This window comes from Ixodes scapularis, unplaced genomic scaffold (genome assembly GCF_016920785.2).
Source record: "Ixodes scapularis isolate PalLabHiFi unplaced genomic scaffold, ASM1692078v2 PGA_scaffold3__209_contigs__length_174095766, whole genome shotgun sequence".
NCBI classification, from domain to species: Eukaryota; Metazoa; Arthropoda; class Arachnida; order Ixodida; family Ixodidae; genus Ixodes; species Ixodes scapularis.
In genome coordinates this window covers 9723574-9730230 of record NW_024609868.1, presented here as the reverse complement: position 1 = coordinate 9730230, position 6657 = coordinate 9723574, and the positions used below count along the sequence as shown (strand labels likewise).

At 45.4% G+C, this 6657-nt stretch overlaps 1 pseudogene; it reads right to left on the bottom strand.

The window, feature by feature from the left end:
- Positions 1 to 1797: 1797 nt before the first annotated feature.
- LOC121837380 lies at positions 1798 to 2388 on the bottom strand (annotated as a pseudogene).
- Positions 2389 to 6657: the final 4269 nt, after the last annotated feature.

Sequence of the window (6657 nt, the reverse complement as noted above, 5' to 3'; positions counted from 1 at the left end):
CTCCTCATTAAGTATAATATCAGGATGTATCAATTTTCCTCCTCGAGAACGAACATGTCGGTAGAGTTTTCCTGGGTTTCTCCTCAATTCGGACTCCACTGACTCCACATATATCTTATGATCAATCCTCTGATGTTGCTTACATAGGCGTCTATAATGAACGAACTCAGCCTCCCACCTGAGACTGCCAGTCTTTTTAAATTTGCGATGAGAGAAGCTTTTTTTCTTCAGCAACTTTTTTAAATACGGAGAAAACCACGAGGGAAATTTTGAATTGGTATGCCTCTTTAGAGAAATGTAATGATCCATTCCCTCCTGCACCGCCGTGGTGAATTGAAGAACTTGATAATTGACGTCAGATAATTGCAGGATAGGGGACCAGTCGAACGTAGAAAAGTGGTTATATAATCCCACATAGTCACCAGCAGCGAAGTCATGCAGTTTGTCTAGGTAAGTGAGACTAGCAGCCGGTATACGGCTGACAGGTACATTCAAGGTTATAGCCACCTCAAGTGCAGGGTGATATTTGTCTGTCGGTACTAAAGGAAATTCACTCTTAGTTACAGAAACGTTATCAATGTTTGAGAAACAAAGGTCAAGCATAGCGCCTTTACTATTTTTAACCCTGCTGAACTGATTCAGGGCCATGAAAGAGGCAAAGTCAACAAGATGACCGGCCTTCTTTGCACCGTAATAATTACTTGAAACAGCACTGTGAGTTTCCCAGCACACACCTGGTACATTAAAATCGCAAATTACTAATAGTTTGCATTCACCCAGTTTGTCTGCTATATCCTCAATTCCAAGGAGACAATCATTAAACTCCTCGGGTTCAATGTATGGAGGAAAATAAAAAGTACCTATCAGAACGCGTTCTTGATTATCACACTCCAGCTCTACCCACACAGATTCCGAATAAGTCTCTAAATCGGCGCGCCTGGTGCACTTCAAAGACCTATCGATGGCCATCAAGACACCGCCTCCCGTTTTCTTTCCGCGAGATAAATCACGATCACTGCGATGCACAAGGAAATCCGACGAAAAATACTTCCCAGACAGTATTTCTGGGCATAACCAGGTTTCCGTTATACAAAATATAGAAAAGTCAGTACATATAGCATTAGAAAAGAAGTCACTGGCCTTAGTACGAAGGCCGCGAACGTTTTGATAGTAAATGTGCGTGCTAGTCATTTCCAGGCAAGATGGTTGGGGATCACTCTATACGTTCATTATCATCATGCACGCGGCTTCCCGTCAGCCGACCCTGAAATTCCCTGAAGAGGCAGCCCTCCGGCCAGATGTTCGGGTCAAACAATGCCTCAATGTCGTCGTCCACAGCAGCGACGTGGAATGAAGAGTACCCACCATAGCGTGTCTTCAGCTTTGTGCATCGAAGCTCCTTTGGGCCAAGGAATTGTCCGAGATGTTCTCTGACGTCCGCCGAAGAACAGTTGGCGTCCAGACGTGTCACGAAGACAGCTCTGGAATGTCGCACAGACAGCGATACGGCGGTAATTCCTCCATTCTTAGAACTTCCCTTAAAGAATGGCCGCTGGGGAATGGAGCCGGGGGAACGAAGTCCAGGGACCTTTCTCGCACTGTATTCCGGTAAGCCAGGCTGAGCCGCTGAGCGGCCACGGGCCAGTGGACCGGTCTCTCCCCTATCTCCTCCCTCGTCTCGATTGCTGTGAGCAGCTGAGCCACCGGCCCCCGCTGCCCGCGTCGCCGAAGCGGCAACGGAGGGAATGCCCGTCAGCAACTCCGTCGTCGTCTCGCGGAAGGCTCTGCCGCTCAAGGTTAACCGGCTCTGGTCACGTTGATGCTCGGGGGGCGAACGAGGAGTCACGGCGCACGCCTCGCTGAAGGAAACAGGTTCTTCAGACACCGTCGAGGTCGATTTCCTCTTGGGGAATGGGGCGGCTCCCCCTCCTCCCAGCACGGAAGCATTCAGATCATGGCGGCCCGCCAAGGCAGCGGAAGGCGGGGGTACCCCGACGTACCTCGGGCGATGCCGGAGGTCTCGTAGCTCCGTCTGGATGTTGCGCAACATGACCGAGTGAATTTCGGAGCTCCTCGTCAGCTCGCTGCGAAGGCGAGCATTCTCCTCCCTCACAGCCGTCATCTGGTTCGTCAGGAAAGAGATGCCGTTCAAGGCGTCGGCCAGCAGGTCTCGGAGAACAGCCACCGAAGTCGCGGCGACCTCGCCGAGCCGGTCCGGGCAGGGTGAGTCCTGCTCGTCGTCAGGCCTAGCTTCGTCCGAGCTAGGACTATGCGTGCGCTCGACGGTGATGCAGTCGTTGCATATAAATGGGCTTACCCCAGTCATCATTCGTCCAACCTCGCTGTCCGGAAGCATGACACACTTCTTGTGCCAGCGTTTTCCGCACTCTTTACATCGGAGATACTTTTGTTTGCCGTAAAAAGGCTGAGAGCACCCGTCGCACTTGTCCTTACTAGAGCACTGCACGGGCCCGGGCCAGCCCGAAAGCCCGAGCCCGGCCCGGCCCGCGGGCCGGGCTCGGGCCGGGTAGCACGTATTTTCTCGGGCCCGGGCCGGGCTCGGGCTTGAACAAAAAAGTTCTCGGGCCGCGCCGGCCCGGGTCGGCCCGGGCCGTGCCTGGGCAATCTTGTGCCGTAAATCATAAATTGTTGTTGATAGCGAGAATTTTGATCATTAATCTTTTAGGTTTATACAAAAAAAAAAAAAAAAACGAAGTGCAAATTCACTACAGCGTCGTTAAAAATAATAACTAAAAGACGTTTTGAAGCTAGAAAGCCTTCAAGCTTCCTCCGTGTGAGCGAGGGTTCAGGGTTATAAATTGTAAACAAAATAAAGTCCCAGTCATATGCTTGTCAACCTGTCTGATTCATCCCTCTCAAAAATATCTAGTTCACTATTAGGAAGATTTAGAAAAACGTATGCAAGCGCTTTGGGTACCGTAAAAATGGCGTTGCGATGTAAAACCTATGGCGATGCTAATTTTAGCTTGCCCAAAGTGCTTCAGTACGTTATTCTAAGAGCGCGACACTATATTAGCGCGAACAAGTGATCGTCGTGTTTTTATGATTATCTCATATAATCAAAAGGCTGTTTTCAAAACTATTAGTGTCTTTAGAAGTGCTCATCTGGGCCACACACCTAAGCGGTATACTTTGGTGCCTACTAACACTATTTCGAAGTAAAATTCGAAAAAAGAGCCAACGTCGTGTTCGCGGTATCAGTGTCGCGCAGTGTACATAGTCCGTTTCGCGCTTGCACGTTTTGGGAACCATCTTGAAAAAAACGTTTTAAGGGGTTAAGTAGGAATATATTAAACTTAAGCTTGCCTGAAAGGGTTGTATATTTTAAGAACGCGTTGACATGTAAAGCTACTTCAGAACATATTCTTAAAAAGAAAAGGTGCGCAGACTATAGGCTTAGAACGATGGAGACTTTTTGCGAAGAGGTTGCGATGTGCAGGGCCTTATAAAAGTAGGTTGAAACGGGACGCGTTCAAACGCAAAGGGTGTTTCGGAAACTGGTTCAAATAAGAAGGGCATTTAGGGAATGGGTCGAAGCAGGACAAATTCAAACGAGAAGGGCGTTTAGGGAACTGGTCGAAACGGGACGGGTTTTTATGGGAAGGGCGTTTAAAGAATGGGTCGAAACAGGACGGGTTCAAATGGGGAGCTCGTTTCGGGAACGGGTCGAAACCGGACCGGTTCTAACGGGAATGGGTTGTTTCGGGCTACAGCCATCGGGCCGGGTCGGGCGGGGCCTAGAAATTAAAAATTCTGTCGGGCTCGGGCCGGGCCCGGGCCGTGTCTCTTCCGGGCCGGGTCGGGCCGGGCCTAGAAATTAAAAATTTTGTCGGGCTCGGGCCGGGCCCGGGCTGTGTCTCTACCGGGCCGGGTCGGGCCGGGCCTAGAAATTCCGGCCCGTGCAGTGCTCTAGTCCTTACTGCCCGCCATCTTGCGAAGCAAGATGGCGGGCAGTAAGGACAAGTGCAAATAATAATAATAATAATAATAATAATTAATAATAATAATAATAATAATATTTATTTCACACAAATTGGAATTCATGTACTAGATACGGGCATATCAAAGCCTGCGGAGGGCTTGTATGATGACGCCCATAAAAAAAAATTCAAAAGACGATTATCATGATTCCACAATGGAAGACAGAAAGTCGAACTATAAAACACAAAAAAGCATGAAAAAGAAGAAAAAAAAACACCAAGAAAAAAAAAAAAGCGAAAAGCGTTAAAAGAAAAACAAAAAGAAAGCACGAAAGAAGAAGAAAAAAGCACTTAGAAAAAAAACACGAAAAGTGTTAAGCGAAAACGAAGTAAAAGGGGAAAAAAAATAAACAAAAGGCGAAACTAAGTTAAAATAATTTAGTAAGGTACGTTGTTGGGCTAGTTGGTTCATCTTAGTAAAACATATAAAATAGCGCAACAGAAACAAGGACAAGAAGTAAACAGGACAGGCGCTAATTAGCTAAGTTAAAATTAACTTAGCTAATTACAGTTCAAGCTCGAAGCTTGCAGAGACAACAAAGTGATGCTAGATGAAATCAAAGTTGGTGCACTTGAGTTCTTTCTTCAGTTGTTTCAGTGATGTAATGTCAATGAAAGTGTCAGGGAGGGCGTTGAACAAACACGGAACGCAGTAATCCCGAGTGCATTTACCGTACCTGGTCGAACAAACTGGCACTACAAAACGAGGAACGCGACGAAGTATTCGGGGAGACTGAAATGGTGTTTTAAACTCATTTTTTCAAAAGCTACGAAGCACTACCGTTTGTATAAAAAGAGAACACAAATTAGGCAATTGAAGACTTCGGAAAATATCATTGTTGCTGGAAAAATTCGAATTGTATGCAACGCTTGTCAGGATTCCTTTCAATAAAGAATTAACTTTGGACTGCCAACGACCCGAACAGTTGCCAAACACCGTAACACCGTATCGAAGGATACTGTAAGCAAGAGCCTGGACGATTATTATTCTGATACCGATTGGCATAAAGAATTTAGTATTATAAAGCATACAAGACACAATCCGTAATTTGCTACAAATATATGACATATGTGTGTTCCAAGACATATCAAAATTGAAATGTACACCCAAGTATTTTACGTGATCGACAGACTGGATTGAAACACAATTGCATTGAGCAGAACTGGAAGGGTGAAGCAAAAACTTTACTTGAGCCTGGCGTCTTTTAAGAGGGTTGTGAAAACACACCAGCTTTGTTTTAGAGCAGTTTATGTCTAAGAGATTATCGCCGAACCAATCCATTGTATGAGAGGCGTTTATTTCGAGTGTGCGGAGTGAGTCAGAGAAATTAATATGACGTGACACAAGGAGAGTGTCATCGGCATATTGGTAAATTTTACACCCGTTGATAACCTGGGCCATGTCGTTCACAAAAGTATTGAAGAGTAGAGGAGAAAGAACAGAACCCTGAGGCACTTCCGCCAGTAATGAAAGCGGAGAACTCTTAAAGTTTCCAATTAGGACAAACTGTGACCTTTTAGATAGAAAGTTTTCGAGTAAAGAATAAAACGGGCCACGAAAACCAAGGCGATATAATTTTGCTAGGAGCAACTGATGGTTGACAGTATCGAAAGCCTTGGACACATCAAGAAAAAGAGCACATGCAAACATATTACTTTCGAATGTTGAATATATGTAATCAGAAAAATCATCAAGGGCCGGTTGCGTGCCTTTCCCAGTAATGAAACCGTACTGAGTAGATGAAAATATTTCGTTCTTATCTAAAAAACTGTTCATCGTCAGAAATAGGTGTTTCTCCGGTATTTGTCCTAAAAAAGGTAGAATCGAAATGGGGCGATAATTTGCAACATTGGATCGTTCTCCTCCTTTGAAAAGTGGCCGCACAATAGCAGCCTTGAGCTCATCAGGTATGCTGCCAGACGTAATGAAGCCGTATTTAATAATAATAATAATAATAATCATCAATCAATCAATCAATCAATGTTTTATTCGTGCCTAGGAACAACCTTGCGGTCTTGGTACAGGTGCGCTGTGTTAACATATAAGGCAGAACAGGGCATAAAGCAATAGTACGGACAACACACACAACGGACAAGCCCTAGAAAAATACACTTAAAATTATAAAAAGTAAACACAAAGTCACAACACACGATAAGCTTAATGGTACTACCGCCACCACCAATTGCTAGAAAGAAAGAAAAAAAATGCATTCAAAGTGGGAAATTTCGGTGTGAACGCCGCAAGTTAGTGCATACAGTTCAAATTTAAGTGATGGCCTTTAACGTTTTTACAAACTGCAGCGTGTTATTGTTAAATATGTCGAGTGTTTCAGAAAAAGAAGAATTATAAGTATGCCCAAGTCTGGACACAGGATCGTGGAGGTTGAGACGCCTGTTGCAGAAGGACGCAATTTGCTTTGTTGTTTTTAGAGGAATTTTTAAGAGTACTCTTGACGTCAATACCGTGCAACCAGTGACGGCGTGGACAAGTTTGTATAAAAATAAGATATCGGCAAGTTCTCTCCTACGAAGCAGGGTAGGTAGTGCCGCGCTACGCTGAACAGGGACAGGGACATCAGTAGTGGTGGGCACAATGCGCGCTGAGCAACGATGTCTATAGATGGAAAGGAACTTGTTCTGAACCCGTTCTATTTTC